Raw genomic sequence first — 17,503 nt, 5'->3', positions numbered from 1 at the left:
TGTATGTCTCAAGAGCAAGTGTCTCTGTGGCGCAATCGGTCAGCGCGTTCGGCTGTTAACTGAAAGGTTGGTGTTTCGAGGCCACCGAGGGACGCTTCGCTTTTGCTCTCGTTTTTAGGCAGGATTGTTTTGCACGTTAAAAACTGAAACTGAATGTATGTCGCAAGAACAAGTGTCTCTGTGGCGCAATCGGTCAGCGCATTCTGCTGTTAACCGAAAGGTTGGTGTTTCGAGCCCACCCAGAGACGCTTTACTTTTGCTTTTAGGCAGGATTGTCTTGCACATTAAAAATCGAAACTGAATGTATGTCTCAAGAGCAAGTGTCTCTGTGGCGCAATCGGTCAGCGCGTTCGGCTGTTAACCGAAAGGTTGGTAGTGGGAGCCCACCCAAAGCCGCTTTACTTCTGCTTTTTTTAGGCAGGATTGTCTTGCATGTTAAAAATCGAAACTGAATGTATGTCTTAAGAGCAAGTGTCTCTGTGGCGCAATTGGTCAGCGCTTTCGGCTGTTTACTGAAAGGTTGGTGGTTCAAGCCCACCCAGGGACGCTTTGCTTTTACTCTCGGTTATAGGCAGGATTGTCTTGCACGTTAAAAATCGAAACTGAATGTATGTCGCAAGAGCAAGTGTCTCTGTGGCGCAATTGGTCAGCGCTTTCGGCTGTTAACTGAAAGGTTGGTGGTTCAAGCCGACCCAGGGACACTTTGCTTTTACTCTCGGTTATAGGCAGGATTGTCTTGCACGTTAAAAATTGAAACTGAATGCATGTCATAAGAACAAGCGTCTCTGTGGTGCAATCGGTCAGCGCATTCGGCTGTTAACCGAAAGGTTGGTGTTTTGAGCCCACACAGAGACGCTTTACTTTTGCTCGTTTTTAGGCAGGATTGTCTTGCACGTTAAAAATTGAAACTGAATGTATGTCGTAGGAGCAATTGTCTCTGTAGCGCAATCGGTCAGTGCGTTTGGCTGTTAACTGCAAGGTGGTTGGTTCGAGCCCAACCACGGACACTTTACTTCTGCTTTTAGGTTGGATTGTCTTGCACATTAAAAATCGAAACTGAATGTATGTCTCAAGAGCAAGTGTCTCTATGGCGCAATCGGTCAGTGCTTTCGGCTTTTAACCGAAAGGTTGGTGGTTCGAGCCTACCCATGACGCTTTACTTCTGCTTTTATTAGGCAGGATTGTCTTGCATGTTAAAAATTGAAACTGAATGCATGTCCTAAGAACAAGTGTCTCTGTGGCGCAATCGGTCAGCGCATTCGGCTGTTAACCGAAAGGTTGGTGGTTCGAGCCCACCCAGAGACGCTTTACTTTTGCTCTTTTTAGGCAGGATTGTCTTGCACGTTAAAAATCGAAACTGAATGTATGTCTTAAGAGGAAGTGTCTCTGTGGCGCAATCGGTCAGCGAGTTCGGCTGTTAACCGAAAGGTTGGTGGTTCGAACCCACCCAGGGACGCTTTGCTTTTGCCTTTAGGCAGGATTGTCTTGCACATTAAAAATCGAAACTGAATGTATGTCGAAAGAGCAAGTGTCTCTGTGGTGCAATCGGTCAGCGCGTTCGGCTGTTAACCGAAAGGTTGGTGGTTCGAGCCCACACAGAGACGCTTTCCTTTTGCTCTCGTTTTTAGGCAGGATTGTCTTGCACTTTAAAAATCGAAACTGAATGTATGTTGCCAGAGAAAGTGTCTCTGTGGCGCAATCGGTCAGCGCGTTCGGCTGTTAACCGAAAGGTTGGTGGTTCGACCCCACCCAGGGACGCTTTGCTTTTGCTCTCGTTTTTAGGCAGGATTGTCTTGCACGTTAAAAATTGAAACTGAATGCATGTCATAAGAACAAGTGTCTCTGTGGCGCAATCGGTCAGCGCATTCGGCTGTTAACCGAAAGGTTGGTGGTTCGACCCCACCCAGGGACGCTTTGCTTTTGCTCTCGTTTTTAGGCAGGATTGTCTTGCACGTTAAAAATCGAAACTGAATGTATGTCTTAAGAGGAAGTGTCTCTGTGGCGCAATCGGTCAGCGCGTTCAGCTGTTAACCGAAAGGTTGGTGGTTCGAACCCACCCAGGGAAGCTTTACTTTTGCTTTTAGGCAGGATTGTCTTGCACATTAAAAATCGAAACTGAACGAATGTCTCAAGAGCAAGTGTCTCTGTGGCGCAATCGGTCAGCGCGTTCGGCTGTTAACTGAAAGGTTGGTGGTTCGAGCCCACCCAGGGACGCTTTGCTTTTGCTCTCGTTTTTAGGCAGGATTGTTTTGCACGTTAAAAACTGAAACTGAATGCATGTCATATGAACAAGTGTCTCTGTGGCGCAATCGGTCAGCGCATTCGGCTGTTAACCGAAAGGTTGGTAGTTCGAGCCCACCCAGAGACGCTTTACTTTTGCTCTTGTTTTTAGGCAGGATTGTCTTGCACGTTAAAAATCGAAACTGAATGTATGTCTTAAGAGGAAGTGTCTCTGTGGCGCAATCGGTCAGCGCGTTTGGCTGTTAACCGAAAGGTTGGTGGTTCGAACCCACCCAGGGAAGCTTTACCTTTGCTTTTAGGCAGGATTGTCTTGCACATTAAAAATCGAAACTGAATGTATGTCTCAAGAGCAAGTGTCTCTGTGGCGCAATCGGTCAGCGCGTTCGGCTGTTAACTGAAAGGTTGGTGTTTCGAGCCCACCGAGGGACGCTTCGCTTTTGCTCTCGTTTTTAGGCAGGATTGTTTTGCACGTTAAAAACTGAAACTGAATGCATGTCGCAAGAACAAGTGTCTCTGTGGCGCAATCGGTCAGCGCAATCTGCTGTTAACCGAAAGGTTGGTGTTTCGAGCCCACCCAGAGACGCTTTGCTTTTGCTTTTAGGCAGGATTGTCTTGCACATTAAAAATCGAAACTGAATGTATGTCTCAAGAGCAAGTGTCTCTGTGGCGCCATCGGTCAGCGCGTTCGGCTGTTAACCGAAAGGTTGGTAGTGGGAGCCCACCCAAAGCCGTTTTACTTCTGCTTTTTTTAGGCAGGATTGTCTTGCATGTTAAAAATCGAAACTGAATGTATGTCTTAAGAGCAAGTGTCTCTGTGGCGCAATCGGTCAGCGAATCTCAGAATAATCTCGCCCCACCTTACCTCTCTGAGCTCATCCGCCCCTACACACCTGCCCGGCGCCTCAGGTCTGTACCAAGAACTAAACTGAGGCTCACAGGGGCTCGAGCCTTTTCTGTTTGCTGGTCCCTCTCTCTGGAATGACCTCCCACTGAACATTCGGCAAGCCTTCACGCTGCTCATCTTCAAAACCCTCCTCAAAACTCACTTGTATTCTTTGGCATTCGACTCAGCATGACTTAGGTTTGTTCTTGGTTTTACTGTCTGGTGCTTTCTACCGCCTTTATTACCGATTTGTCTTACTGTTTATTGTGCATGTTAAATTGCTCCATGTACAGCACTTTGTATGCAACGATGGCTGTTTGAAAGTGCTCTATAAATACTGTTGACTTGACTTGACGTTCGGAATAAAACGGTAGAAGAAGAAAGTGGCGATTGAACACGAATATAACTTGTTCTTCAGATATTAGGAAGACGATATGCCTTTGTGCATTGCCTTAAATGTTGATATTCGGCATTTGAAGGAATGGCCCTCCCGGAACGCGGAGCTCATTAGCTTGTCAATGGGATTTTACATTGACATTAGCATTAGCATTGGGGAGGTTTTGAAAACAAAAATACATCTTAGAATTTAAATAGACAATATTCTGGTTGTTGTATATTTAGTTTTTGTGCTCAGTCAGCGACAGTGGAGTTGGATGCTCTCGACGGTGTGGATTTCGACCAAGGTTACCTGTGACATTTACATCAAAAGCAAAATGTCAGACGCTGGTATTTTAGAAAGTTTCTAGAGGTGAAATTGACAGGCTCACTGAGCGTCTCATCCTGAGACCGAAAGAATATGCGGTGTCACAATAGCATTGACAAGAAGTGATAGGTGAAAATCAATAGCCAAGAAGAAATTGATGGTACAGACGAGAGATTGATGTGGAAAAAAAGACTTTTGTCACCGCTTTCATTTTCACAAATAGATTAGTACTTTGAAGTGATCCCTTTGTGAGACGATCCAATTGTATCTGATTTGATTGAATTCTCTAGGGACTGAAAGGAGTAGAAACCACAAAGAAAAGGGCAAAAAAAAACAAACATGTGAATGTTTTACTTTGTGGACTGGCTCCATTATATCTGGAAGAGCAGAAGCTTACAAGATGATAAAGAAAAGCACCAAACCCCCAACTGAGCTGCGATACTGTCGGCTTTTTGAATCACTGAAATGTTCACAGCTCCAACAAAGACTCGACCACAAAGGAAATCAACCAGCAATGTGCAACCCTTGTGAGGATAAGCACATTAGAAAATGTTTGGAGGGATGAACAAGCTTCTGCATTGTGCCAGGCAGAAGTCATTTCAAACATAATACAGTCAGTCATACCTCGATTTTCGACCATAATCCTTTGCACAAGGCTGTTCGAAAAGCGATTTGTTCGAAATCCGAAACTTTTTGTCACGTTGAGCCCGAGGCGATGAGAAATCGCCTCGTGCACAACAGAAAAAAAGACGAGGTGGATCCCCGGAGAAGCAGACAACGAAAAGATCTTGTGTGAACAAAGGGATTTTAATAAATAACAAAAGGAGCCCGAACAGGGAAAACGGTAACAGAAAGCGCTGGTCAAATAAGAACCAGGAAAGAATATGGAAGATAACCGAAAACGCTCGCGAAACGATAAAGGGCGAGGAACTACCGAGATAACAATTAGATGACAATATGAAGTACGCGAAGAATTGGGGCCGTAAGGCAATAGGGCAGCGAGAAATGGTCGAACGACGAGAATAGCAAATAGCGAACAATGGCACGGTAAGGAATTCTCCGGCAGTGAGATGACTGCCGGAGTCGCCTAATAAAGGCACGTAATCAGCCCGAAATAACGGGCAGGTGTGCCGAACAGGTGGCGGGAGAACCCGCCACCTGCTGGCGAGCACGCGACGTGACAGTACCCCCCCCTCAACGGACGCCTCCCGGCGGACTACCCGGTTTGGACGGATGAGCAGCGTGGAAGTCGCGCAGAAGGGACGGGTCAAGGATCCAGGAGCGAGGCACCCATTGCCGCTCCTCCGGCCCGTAGCCCTCCCAGTCGACCAGGTACTGGAAGCCCTTGCCCCTGCGCCGAGAGTCCAGGATGGCACGAACCGTGTACACCGGGTCACCGTCGACGACCCGCGGAGGGGGCGGCGGCGTGGGAGGAGGAGCCAAGTCACTGGAAGAGACGGGTTTGAGAAGGGAGACGTGGAAGACGGGGTGGACCTTCATGGTAGGAGGTAGACGGAGCCTGACAGCAGCCGGGTTGATGACGGCCTCGACCTCGAACGGGCCAGCGAATCGGGGCCCCAGTTTGGCAGACGAGCCGGCCAGGCGAAGATCCCTCGTAGCCAGCCACACCTTCTCTCCCACCGCATATGAGGGCGCCGGGCGCCGACGACGATCAGCGATCCGCTGGTTCCGGGACGCTGTGCGGGACAACGCAGCCCGGGCCTCCCTCCACACGTGATGGGCCCGCTTAAGGTGGCGCTGCACGGAAGGGACCTCCACCAGCCCCTCCTGGGACGGGAACAGCGGTGGCTGGTAGCCGTAGGCCGTCATGAACGGCGACCTGCCTGTAGCGGAGGAGACGAGAGTGTTGTGGGCGTATTCCACCCAGGGCAGGTGGTCGGCCCAGGATGCCGGACGGTGGAGACAGACACAGCGGAGGGCCGCCCCCAGATCCTGGTTGGCGCGCTCAGCCTGCCCATTGGACTGAGGGTGGTATCCCGAGGTCAGGCTGGCCGTAGCTCCGAGGGACCGGCAGAACCGCTTCCAGACGCGGGACACAAACTGGGGCCCCCGATCCGATACGATGTCCGCCGGAATGCCGTGGAGACGGAAGACGTGCTGGATGAGGAGGTTGGCGGTCTCCAGCGCCGACGGCAACCTGGACAAGGGCACAAAGTGAGCGGCCTTGGAGAATCGGTCCACGATCGTGAGCACGACCGTCCGGCCCCGGGAAGGCGGTAGGCCCGTGACGAAGTCCACCGCGATGTGAGACCACGGGCGAGGAGGAATGGGCAGCGGTTGGAGCAGTCCCGCCGGGGGCTGATGCGACGACTTGCCGCAGGCGCAGGAGGTGCAGGCCTTGACGAACTCCGTCGTGTCGCGGCGGAGCTCCGGCCACCAGAAACGCTGGGCGACGAGCTGCACAGTCCGGTTCACCCCGGGATGACACGCCACCTTGGATGCGTGTCCCCACTGCAGGACCTCCGAACGGAGGGCAGGAGGCACGAACAGCTTCCCTGCTGGGCACCCCGCCGGCACCTGCACCCCCACCAGGGCGGACAGGATCCGCTGCTCAATCTCCCACTGGACGGCCCCCACTATGCACTGGGTCGGGAGGATGGTCTCCGGGGAACGGTCCCTCCCCGCAGGTTCGTGGAGCCGGGAAAGGGCGTCAGGCTTAGTGTTCTTGGAACCGGGGGAGTAGGTGAGAACGAAGTCGAACCTGGTGAGGAAGAGGGCCCACCGGGCCTGACGGGCGTTAAGTCTCTTCGCGGAGCGGAGGTAGGCGAGGTTCTTATGGTCTGTGTATACGGTAAACGGTTCCTTAGCCCCCTCGAGCCAGTGCCGCCACTCCTGCAATGCGGTGACCACAGCCAACAGTTCCCGGTTGCCCACGTCGTAGTTCGACTCGGCGGCACTGAGTCGACGGGAGAAGAAGGCGCAGGGGTGCAGCTTCTGGTCGACTGGGGAGCGTTGGGACAGCACCGCACCCACCCCTGAATCCGAGGCGTCCACCTCTACGACGAAAGGGCGGTCAGGGTCAGGATGTTGCAACACCGGGGGACTAGTGAACGCCGCCTTAAGACGCGCGAACGCCGCATCCGCGGCAGGGTCCCACTTAAAAGGGATTTTGACCGAGGTAAGGCGGGTTAGGGGAAGCGCCATCTGGCTGTAACCACGGATGAAACGCCTATAGAAGTTGGCGAACCCCAAGAAGCGCTGCAGCTCCTTACGGTTGGACGGGACCGGCCATTCAGTGACCGCACGCGTCTTAATGGGGTCCGCCCGTAGCTTGCCCTGTTCTATAATGAACCCCAGGAAGGAGATGACGGGAACATGGAACTCACACTTTTCTGCCTTGACGAAGAGCCGGTTCTCGAGCAAACGTTGTAGCACCAGCCGAACATGTTGCTGGTGCTCATGCAGAGAACGAGAAAAAATTAAAATGTCGTCAAGATAAACAAAACAGAAGATGTTGATCATGTCCCGGAGCACGTCATTAATGAGGTTCTGGAAGACGGCAGGTGCGTTTGTGAGGCCAAAAGGCATGACGAGATATTCGAAATGGCCCAGGGGGGTCTTAAACGCGGTTTTCCACTCGTCGCCCTCTCGGATGCGAACCAAGTGGTACGCGCTGCGTAAGTCTAATTTTGAGAAGATGGTGGCTGATTGCAATGGGGCGAAGGCGGAGTCCAACAAGGGTAGCGGGTATCTATTTTTAATTGTAATTTCATTTAGTCCACGATAGTCTACGCAGGGTCGTAGGGACTTATCCTTCTTCCCTACGAAGAAGAAACCCGCCCCTAACGGTGAGCGTGATGGTCTGATGAGACCTGCAGCGAGCGAGCTGTTAATATACTCCGTTAACGCCTCACGCTCGGGATGGGATACCTGATACAGACGCGAGGTTGGCAACGGAGCGCCCGCCTGCAGGTCTATCGCGCAATCGTAGGGGCGGTGTGGGGGCAAGGAGCGCGCGCGATCCTCGCTAAAGACCTCCCCAAGGTCCCGATAGCACTCCGGCACTCCGTCAAGGCAGATCTCCTCGGGGGGCGTGACGCGTTCGTGCCTCCCGACGGCTGACCGCAGGCAGTGCTGGTAACAATAAGGGCTCCAGCTATCGATCGCGGGGCGCGCCCATGAGATCACCGGGTTATGCGTCTGGAGCCAGGGTAAACCGAGGATGATCGGGGCGTTCCGGGACCGCATAACATAAAAACGACGATGCTCAATATGATTCCCGGATAATGAAAGCTTTAACGGCTCCGTTCGATGCGTTACCACCGCCAGGAGGCGCCCATCCAGATCACGCACCCGCTTCGCCACAACCAACTCCTCTAAAAAGCACCCCAGTTCGGACGCGAGACTAGTGTCCATTAAACAATCATCGGCTCCCGAATCCACCAGGGCCCGAACCCGTCTTGACCGGGACTCGCCGAATACCTCCGCCTCGAGCTCGAGTCTATTAGGATGTCCTGGTCGCTTATCGACTCGCCTAGACTCGGGGGGCGACGCGCGGGGCCGTGACTCACAGTACTCGGGAGGAGCGTGGAAGGACGATCCCGGATGGCTGGTTGCGGCGCGGGGGGATGGATGGTCGCCGCTAGTTGTAGCACGGTCGCGATGACGGCGCCTTTCTTCCTCCGCACCACCGTCCTTGCCGCCCAGCTGCATCGGCTCGTCCCGGGAGTGATCACCGAACCCACGATGTTCCTCACGGTACGTGGTGCGGCGGGACGGATACCGATCACCTCCACGCTCCCGGCCTCGCTCCCTCAGGCGATTGTCCATAAGGAGGGCGAGGTCGATCAGCTCCTCCAAATCGGTGCTGTGGTCGCGGGTCGCCAGCTCGTCCTTGAGTAATGAGTTCAGGCCACGGCGAAACAGTCCACACAGGGCCCGATCGTCGTAACCGCTCTGCGCGGCCAGGATCCGGAACTCGATGGAGTAGTCAGCGACCGAACGCCTTCCCTGCTGCAGGTCGAGCAGCCGCCCCTCCGCCTCTCTGCCCCGCACGGGATGGTGGAACACCCGACGGAAGGCTGCCACGAAATCCGGATAGGAGGTGCGGAGATTCGGCTTTGCATCGCTGGTCGCGATTGCCCACGATGCCGCCGGACCTGTCAAGAGACTCATGATATAGGCCACCTTGGCGGCGTCAGTAGCGTAGGCGGACGGCTGTTGGTCAAATATTAGCGAGCAATTGTGTAGGAAGTGTCCACACTGCCCGTGTTCACCCCCGTAGCGAGGGGGGTGTGGAAGCGAGGGCTCCCTCGACATAGGAGGGTACGAGGAGGGAGCCTCCGGGGTGGTAGGACGAAGCCCGGAAGGTGGTCTTCGTTCCTCCACCCGAATAAGGCGAGGTTCGAGATCATCGAACCGATGAGCCAGCATGGAGACCGCGCCGTTGAGTTCCGTAAGGGCTTGGCGGTGCTGACTCACTTGCCGCTCTTGTCGAGCAAGAGCGGACAAGATCTTTTCGGCGTCTGCGGGATCCATGGTGGCCGGAGAATTCTGTCACGTTGAGCCCGAGGCGATGAGAAATCGCCTCGTGCACAACAGAAAAAAAGACGAGGTGGATCCCCGGAGAAGCAGACAACGAAAAGATCTTGTGTGAACAAAGGGATTTTAATAAATAACAAAAGGAGCCCGAACAGGGAAAACGGTAACAGAAAGCGCTGGTCAAATAAGAACCAGGAAAGAATATGGAAGATAACCGAAAACGCTCGCGAAACGATAAAGGGCGAGGAACTACCGAGATAACAATTAGATGACAATATGAAGTACGCGAAGAATTGGGGCCGTAAGGCAATAGGGCAGCGAGAAATGGTCGAACGACGAGAATAGCAAATAGCGAACAATGGCACGGTAAGGAATTCTCCGGCAGTGAGATGACTGCCGGAGTCGCCTAATAAAGGCACGTAATCAGCCCGAAATAACGGGCAGGTGTGCCGAACAGGTGGCGGGAGAACCCGCCACCTGCTGGCGAGCACGCGACGTGACACTTTTTATGAGCCCACGATTAGAGGCTAATCCACTATGCAGAAATAACATTTGAAAAACTGTCAGATTTGCGTAAATCACAACAAACACATCTGCTCACAATGAGGAAGTCGAGAGGAATCAAGGGGCGTATTCGGGTTTGCTCAGTTTGGTCGAAAAATGGTTTTCGGTCGTAATCCGAGGCATAAAAATGTTCTGGTCGACAGCAGAGAAGTTTGAAAACTGAGGTTTGACTGTACAACAATATAGTATAATTTGGATTTTTGCCATCAATGGCCCACTTAAACACATATTTTGCACAAAATACGCACATTGAACCAAATGAAACATGGTTGTGTCTGAGAGCTCACGAAGGGATGGACGGGGGGGCTTCCTGCTCCAAAGTGTTGGTTTGCTGTCCGGGCGAGCGGCTAACAAGCAACTAAGGTAGAACAAACGAAGATCAAATGGAGCAAAACTGGCACTTGTCACTGCTCATGTGGACAAGCGAGCAGGCTGTAGCGCACCAGCAAAGAGCCGAGTGTGCTCTGAAAGCATGTCTCCCTGCCTGTCTGCCTCGCTGCCTGTAATGTGCACGTGGCCAGCACTCTGTTAAGCCTTAAGAACCGTAGTTGCACGGTTTGGCCACTACATGTCTCTGTGGCGCAATCGGTTAGTGCGTTCGGCTGTTAACCGAAAGGTTGGTGGTTCGAGCCCACCCAGGGACGGAGTCTTTTTTATAAATATACATATATAAGTGTGAAGCTTTTATTCAGACTGACAGACTGTATGATTTTGTCTCAGAATTTCTTGATATTTGGTGGCTGTAACTTCATTTAAGTATGTTTTGAAAATTGAGGTAATTATTTTCCAGTTGACCTTGCGGCGGCCATGCGGGAAAAAAACAGGCAACCAAATGACCACAAACTTGTGAGTCAGCTCGAAAAGTGGCGCTTTTGCAGTCTGCTTGACTTCTAGGCTGACATTTCCCGATATTAATGTCATCCAATAACCGAGTGGCAAACGACCTTCGTTGGCCAACTGATAAATCCACTGAGACGCTTCCTGTCTGTTGACGTTCTTTGACAAAATGTAAATGTCATTTTCTTGTCATCAAAGATATAAGAGGACACTTTTATCAATTTAACAACAAGAATCTAGACAGACGGGCTTGCTCCATAGCACTTACGACTTGGCATTTGTGATTCATAGCACATTTAAAGACAATAGTTGCAAAATTGCAAATAGCAATTATGAAACAATAGTCATCGCATAGCGGTGCTTTTCCCTGACTTCTGGATGTTAGCTGTTGTCACCACTACGTATAATCCTGCTTATCAGATGGCGCCCGAGTAGGCAGCCGTCAGCAAGTGCTCTCATGAGCCTTGCTTTTTTTTGTTGTTCTTGTGTTTCTTTTGTCACTTTGTGTTTGTTGTTACGTCGTGTGGACTTGATGTGGACCTTTTTCAGCATTTTTTGGCCACGACATTCATCAAAGAGGAGACATTTTTCACAGCCCCGCTTTGTTCAGCGGAGAGATCGGTGCTGTTGAACGGTCTGCGGCTGGATGGATGGAGGTCTTGAGGAGCCGACGATGAGAAGAAAGGAGCGTTGGCGCGGAGTGCCGATGCGGATTTGGAGCTGGGAGTCGCGGCTTGGAGTTTGAAGCGGATTATGTGGGACAGGAGAAGTGAACTAATCTCTTTTCGTCAATGGACGCTACAGCTTCGTGTTTGCTTTCAAAACTTTGCTTGTAGCAGACGTGTGCACATTTTTCAGCATGATGTCTCTGATCCACTGGTGAAAGGACACTTTGATCCTCTCCTCTTTCATCTATAACTGCTTCAGACAACAAAGTGTATGCAGAAAAGTGGTGAAGATTGCACGACTGTCTCTGTCCTATGTGTTGTCTTGTGTTATTTTTTGTTATTTTGACTTCAAAATGGCGCCGCGAGAGTGGCTGCCTTTCCAGCAGCTCCTATTTTTTTGTTGTTCTACTTTCTTCCTTTCATAACTTTGCTGCTGTGAATCTGGAATTTCTCCATTGCGAGACTAATAAAGGTTTTCTTAATCTTAATCTTATCTGCCCGCTGCATCTCCTGATGAAATCTGTACTGTCATTTCCTCCAGCCACGACGGTTGCATCACACTGTCTGGCAAGGTAAATGTTCAGGAGGCCGATTCAAGCATGGCTCGCCGTACTCGGGCACGTGCAAGCACGCTCTTGTCCCTTCATCACATGCCGGTTGAATTCTTCACACATAATCACATTCTCGTAGTATAATTGTCACTGTCCGACACCAACACCTCGGCAGTTCCTTAGCAACTGCTGTCGGCTGCATCTTCGCCATCCGCTCGAAGCGTCCTGACACGGGGAGTGGCCTTCATTCAAATGCACGTTGTGTAGCTCTTCATTATATCGTGAGTGTGTCTCGACGAAGTGAAGTGGAGAAAATGTTTGCCCTTGCGCGAAGGGAGGACTCAACTAGTGTTTATCTCGCCCTTTTATGGCTGGCCAGTGTTGAATGACAAAATAAAGAGCAGACAGGCGCTGTGGAGAAAAGGGCGATGAGAGTCGCTCATGTCTTAAGTCAACGTGCCTCAGCTGGCTTTGTGGACGAGCGGCAAAGCAAACAAGAGGGCGCTCCGCAAGCTACCGAGCTTCCAGATCACTCGATAGAGCAATGGCTGTGACCGCAAGAGAAACCCAAACACACAGTACGCATCTGTGTGACTGCGTTTATGTTCTGAAAAACCCTCATCTCGGGATCAGTAGCCAGTTAGCCAGCGCAAACCCAGAGGACACTTCAGAGCACAGACAACAACGCCTGAAACGCTCGTGACTGTCATGTTACCGTCAAACTAAACATCCAACAAAAAGAATTCCCAAACTGCGTCTCAAAAAACAATCGAAGAAGTTTAGGAGCTAGTCATAGTCGTGAGAATTAAACGACCGTATTTTCCGCACTAAATGCGCACCTAAAAGCCTTCCATTTTCTTAAATGCAACGCGCCTTGTGTATGGTTATTACGGGAATACTTCAAGTCCAAATTGGCTCCTTGCTCAAGACGTGCTGACAACACAGAGTTCAAAGTTAAGGCGATCGGTTTCGCACTTGAACACGGAAATAGAGCAGCGGCAAAGAGAGTTCAACGTTAACGAGTCAATGTCATAACTTGCTGGTGGTTAAATGAACTGTGTCGCTGCTTTATTGAATACGTTTTACTGACATCTGATCGTAGATATATAAATCAGGGTGTAGTGGAGTGTTCTGTTGGCATTTCCTTGAGCGTCGCGCCATCTAGTGGATGCATTTTAGATGGCGTCTTATAATGCGCAGGCTGCGTCCTATCTATGAAAAAAAAAAGACAAAATAGGCCATTCATTGAAGCTATGCCTCATCATCCAGTGCGCCTTTTCGTGTGGAAAATACGCTACATGCTGTTTGCAGCATGAATTTGAAATAGATCTTTTCTGTCGGCAGTCCTGGAAATGGTCTGACAAATCCCATCAGTAGGGATCCAAATGAAAAGAGGACTGTGCGTAATTATACAAGAGGTTTCTCGGGGGATCTACGACTGCTGTTGCTGTTCATACAATAGGAACAGAAGTATGGCCAGATGGTGTTGTTATTTCACACGATGCGATTCTGGTCGGCCAAATGCGCTGACTTTCATCCGAGCGCAACCCGTCGTCTCATAATTTTAGAGGGCTGAAAGTCCTTCGTTTACGATGCTCGCAGGCGGGGTTTTGTCATGCTCAAGCTCGTGTTGAAATTGTCGTGACCACACAGGTTGCATTCATTTTGAATGCAGTCGTGCATGATGGATGAGAGCACCTTCGCAAGTTGACCTTTTGGACAGATAGCCGAGGCGCTTGCAGATGCCTGCTGAGTCTGCCACTGATATTTGTAAACCAGACAAAAGAAACATTTTCCGGTCAGGTTGCTCACTGACACTGAAGTCCTTTCTGTAGAATATGTAGAGAAAATGTTACTTGACTGGCCCCACAATTCAGGGTCATGACACAAATGACCCAGATGAGGTGGCTTGGGCATCTGATTCGGATGCCTCCCGAACGCCTCCCTGGTGAGGTGTTCCGGGCATGTCCCACCGGGAGGAGACCCCGAGGAAGACCCAGGACACGCTGGAGAGACTATGTCACCCAGCTGTCCTGGGAACGCCTCGGGATCCCCCGGGGAGAGCTGGAAGAAGTAGCTAGGGAGAGGGAAGTCTGGGCTTCCCTGCTAAAGCTGTTGCCCCCGCGACCCGGCCCCGGATAAGCGGTAGAAGATGGATGGATGGATGGATGGATGGATGGATGGATGGATGGATGGATGGATGGATGGATGGATGGATGGATGGATGGATGGATGGATGGATGGATGGATGGATGGACACAAATGACATGCGCGAGTCTTTGTTCAGGGTATGTCCAAAAATCCTGAACTTATATTGAATGAATTGTAATACTTGCCAAAGGAATTTTAAAACACTTTGTTGCAATCATTCTGATTAAGAGTTCTAAAATTCTGTGAAAATTGCTGAGTTATGATGTTTATTTCCAGGTACAACATCCCACAGAACACACACGCCTTTGAATGCACTCGAACTTGATAACGAGTGACAAAAAACCCCAAAACAAAACAGATGAGACACAGGGGTCATGACACAATGGAGTCAGAGGTAGAACAAGGGGGGGGGGCTCTCTCCTGACATCTGGCACCCTCAAAAGTTTCATTCCACAGCTGAGCCCTGTTGCGATTCTCTCAAACGGTTGAAAATGGAGCCTAGGCACTTTGCTCATAAATGCACGAAACGAGTCGGGTATTCCGCCGAACTAAAACATCAAAGTTTGTTTACGAACCACGGAGCCTGCTACTGTATTTCGTATGTAAATGATATCAGCATTTGACAGCCGGTGATTGGTCCACTTGCCGTATGTCAAATCTGCTTTGCGTCGAGGCGCACGTGAATGCAGTTACGACTTTGAAATCGAGTCTATCCTGACAGTAGTAAGGTAGAAAATTGAGGCCGGGGGTGATCCTATTCACACATAAGCTCACTGGGTGCTGTTTTTTCTTCTTTTTAATTTTATTTATTTATTTTGGGGGAAAACACTTATTTAGTGAGACGAATTTGAAATGAATCGCAATACACGAGTCAAAGCTCAGCAGACTTTTCCTGCTTATGAGCGATGATGACCTGTACACCAAAACCAATTCACGAGAAGCCGTATCACATTTTCCTCAACGAACTTGGATAGTGAAAGAGAGACTGAGTGGATACACTGGTTTCCATAGCAATGGCTTGCACGGTCACATGGTTACCTAGGAACTAATCCTGTGGCGCGGTGCAATGTGTTCGTGGTAAAGAAGCGCTCTCTGGTTTACGGCCAACAAAGCCACAGGTTGCCATTTCATTTCCAACACTTGAACTACAATCTGGGTTAATATGACGTCTTTCCATTTTGCGCTTGTCAGACAACGCTGGCTCACGAGCCAAATGAAACGTCAACGTGAGACTCGGTACAAACTGTTCCTGATGCACTTCAAAGGGCTGGTGACATGGTAGCTGGATGTGAGAACACTTTGAACAAGACTGCCCTCCACTGGTCGATTAAGTGTGTTACATGCTATTTTGAGCACTGCTGGGAGAATGACGACAGTTTATTTACGAGTTATTTAATCGCGTATAGTTGTCAAATAAAATCATTTTAGGGTGAGGCATTGCAATCAATTAGTGCAATTACTGCCACGATTGTAAGTCATCAAAACTGGTAATGGTTTTTCAACAAAAAAATGCTTTTTGATCTTGACAACCACTAATTAAATTATTGCCTTTTACCAAATATCCGTCACTGCACAAAATACACTGTCCACAAAATTAGTATAAGCACAAGCCTCCAACTAGTTACGAAAGCTTTGTTATTTTTTAGTATTAATGAACACTAACCCGCAATGCATTATGGGACTCTTGTTGGGAAAACCCGTCAAAAGTGAATTGTGCTGAATTGTGACTGTTTCAATGGAAAGTGAAGTTGAGTAAATACAACACAGCTTTGGTTAAAGGTTTGGATTTGATTCTATTAAAAAAAACACCCCAAAAAAAGATGACACTAATTGCAGTATTCTGGCCGAGATTGCGATCGAGACGATGTTTGACTACCATTCTTGGTATTGACAAACAGAACCCTGATTACAACACTACAGTATGGGACTATCATTATCTCTGGGAAAGCACAATTTCTAAAGTATTAAATTTACAAAGATCCGAGTCTCCGTAGAGACTGTCAAAAATTGCCATAGCCGACTATATTTCAAGTCGTCAAGGCGGGGTATTGGGTAAAGTTTTCAACTAGCAATAATCACGCCTCGGTTAGACCTCATAGGCTACGATACTGCCACTGCGCAAAGCTGATTTGGGAAGGATTCCCAAAAAGCACTAACCAACCCTGCATACGTTCCACGCTGACGGTCTTCACAAAATCAGGAAACACGTTTGTTTATACATTCCAAGACAAATGCCACATTTATCTAACATTTTCACGAAAACAAAACTTTCGTTTATGGTAACACATCTCTAATACACTTTCGAAAACGTTTCTATTACTAATGAATTTTTGATGAATATGACGCCGCAAAGCATTATGGGACTTGCTGTTGTTAAACCGAGCAAACGCGAGTCCTGTAACTTCACAGTTGCAATGGAAACTCCTACGTTGATAAAGCACCGACACATTCGGTCATTCTAAAAGTATAATACCAACATTTTATTGAACACTTGAACACAAGACAACGATGACACAGCGTCACTGGGTTTACATGGAGCCAGGTATTACGATTCGACCGAATCCCGAATGATCAAACGGAATAAAAATACTCCACATAAACGCCTCAGTCGGAAGAAAAAGCCAAATCGCAATGGGGCTCCATTCGGATTGACAGGAGTGGTATATTCCTTAAACCAATCCGAACGATGACCATGTAAACAGCCAAGCTGTGTCCGGTCTGCGCATGCCCCGTCTTGACGTAGACGCATAGTGACATTTTCAAATACGCACTTGGCGAAATGCTACGTATTATCAGAGCTCGTCTGCGATTGGAGAACTTGTCGAAATACCTTGTTGACGACACTGGGTTATCAGTAGTATCGATGATTACAAATACGACACAAACTCACCAACTATGTACACAAATATACTCATTGTTGAGAAAATAATTCGTACTATGGAGAATCAATGAAGAGTCAGTTTCTTTAACAGCAATAATAGTCTCCGTAGAGACCGTCAAAAATTGCCATAGCCGACTATATTTCAAGTCGTCAAGGCGGGGTATTGGGTAAAGTTTTCAACTAGCAATAATCGCGCCTCGGATAAACCTCATAGGCTACGATACTGCCACTGCGCAAAGCTGACATCTTGGAGCGAGCATCAGGATCGTCATTACCCAGCATACGTGTCATAGTGACGGTCTCATAACATTGCTAAACGGACGGCGGGATTCATTTTCATAAACTAAATCTTCATTTAATAGTTGTATATATCACTGTGTCGGCTTCAGATATATTTAAGTAAACGCTGTTATAAAAATGTGCTCCTTGACGCAATGCATTCTGGGACTTCCTATTTTGGTTTGGTTTGGCCGTCACGTACTACGTGCATACATTTGGATATTGCGTGGTGGAAGCTGACAC

The 17,503-nt window shown here is 49.3% G+C and overlaps 1 protein-coding gene and 17 non-coding genes across 19 annotated transcripts in view; 15 read left to right on the top strand and 3 right to left on the bottom strand.

Annotated features, from left to right (window-relative positions):
• Nucleotides 1-17,503, bottom strand: part of LOC127597570 (SRSF protein kinase 2-like) — a 446,193-nt gene that overhangs the window by 165,296 nt on the left and 263,394 nt on the right. The window lies entirely within an intron of this gene.
• trnan-guu (transfer RNA asparagine (anticodon GUU)) lies at nucleotides 21-94 on the top strand. The gene has a single exon. It is a non-coding gene; the product is annotated as a tRNA-Asn (tRNA).
• trnan-guu (transfer RNA asparagine (anticodon GUU)) lies at nucleotides 175-248 on the top strand. The gene has a single exon. It is a non-coding gene; the product is annotated as a tRNA-Asn (tRNA).
• trnan-guu (transfer RNA asparagine (anticodon GUU)) lies at nucleotides 474-547 on the top strand. Its single transcript has one exon. It is a non-coding gene; the product is annotated as a tRNA-Asn (tRNA).
• On the top strand, nucleotides 628-701 carry trnan-guu (transfer RNA asparagine (anticodon GUU)). The gene has a single exon. It is a non-coding gene; the product is annotated as a tRNA-Asn (tRNA).
• Nucleotides 1,232-1,305, top strand: trnan-guu (transfer RNA asparagine (anticodon GUU)). Its single transcript has one exon. It is a non-coding gene; the product is annotated as a tRNA-Asn (tRNA).
• Nucleotides 1,383-1,456, top strand: trnan-guu (transfer RNA asparagine (anticodon GUU)). The gene has a single exon. It is a non-coding gene; the product is annotated as a tRNA-Asn (tRNA).
• Nucleotides 1,531-1,604, top strand: trnan-guu (transfer RNA asparagine (anticodon GUU)). Its single transcript has one exon. It is a non-coding gene; the product is annotated as a tRNA-Asn (tRNA).
• Nucleotides 1,685-1,758, top strand: trnan-guu (transfer RNA asparagine (anticodon GUU)). The gene has a single exon. It is a non-coding gene; the product is annotated as a tRNA-Asn (tRNA).
• Nucleotides 1,839-1,912, top strand: trnan-guu (transfer RNA asparagine (anticodon GUU)). The gene has a single exon. It is a non-coding gene; the product is annotated as a tRNA-Asn (tRNA).
• On the top strand, nucleotides 1,993-2,066 carry trnan-guu (transfer RNA asparagine (anticodon GUU)). Its single transcript has one exon. It is a non-coding gene; the product is annotated as a tRNA-Asn (tRNA).
• trnan-guu (transfer RNA asparagine (anticodon GUU)) lies at nucleotides 2,141-2,214 on the top strand. The gene has a single exon. It is a non-coding gene; the product is annotated as a tRNA-Asn (tRNA).
• On the top strand, nucleotides 2,295-2,368 carry trnan-guu (transfer RNA asparagine (anticodon GUU)). Its single transcript has one exon. It is a non-coding gene; the product is annotated as a tRNA-Asn (tRNA).
• Nucleotides 2,449-2,522, top strand: trnan-guu (transfer RNA asparagine (anticodon GUU)). The gene has a single exon. It is a non-coding gene; the product is annotated as a tRNA-Asn (tRNA).
• Nucleotides 2,597-2,670, top strand: trnan-guu (transfer RNA asparagine (anticodon GUU)). Its single transcript has one exon. It is a non-coding gene; the product is annotated as a tRNA-Asn (tRNA).
• Nucleotides 10,464-10,537, top strand: trnan-guu (transfer RNA asparagine (anticodon GUU)). The gene has a single exon. It is a non-coding gene; the product is annotated as a tRNA-Asn (tRNA).
• LOC127598481 (U4 spliceosomal RNA) lies at nucleotides 16,086-16,226 on the bottom strand. The gene has a single exon (XR_007961932.1). It is a non-coding gene; the product is annotated as a U4 spliceosomal RNA (small nuclear RNA).
• On the bottom strand, nucleotides 17,082-17,222 carry LOC127598477 (U4 spliceosomal RNA). Its single transcript, XR_007961928.1, has one exon. It is a non-coding gene; the product is annotated as a U4 spliceosomal RNA (small nuclear RNA).

Source organism: Hippocampus zosterae, chromosome 3, assembly GCF_025434085.1.
Source record: "Hippocampus zosterae strain Florida chromosome 3, ASM2543408v3, whole genome shotgun sequence".
NCBI lineage: Eukaryota > Metazoa > Chordata > Actinopteri > Syngnathiformes > Syngnathidae > Hippocampus > Hippocampus zosterae.
Note: the sequence above shows the minus strand (reverse complement) of the source record. Positions and strands in the feature narration are given on the sequence as shown.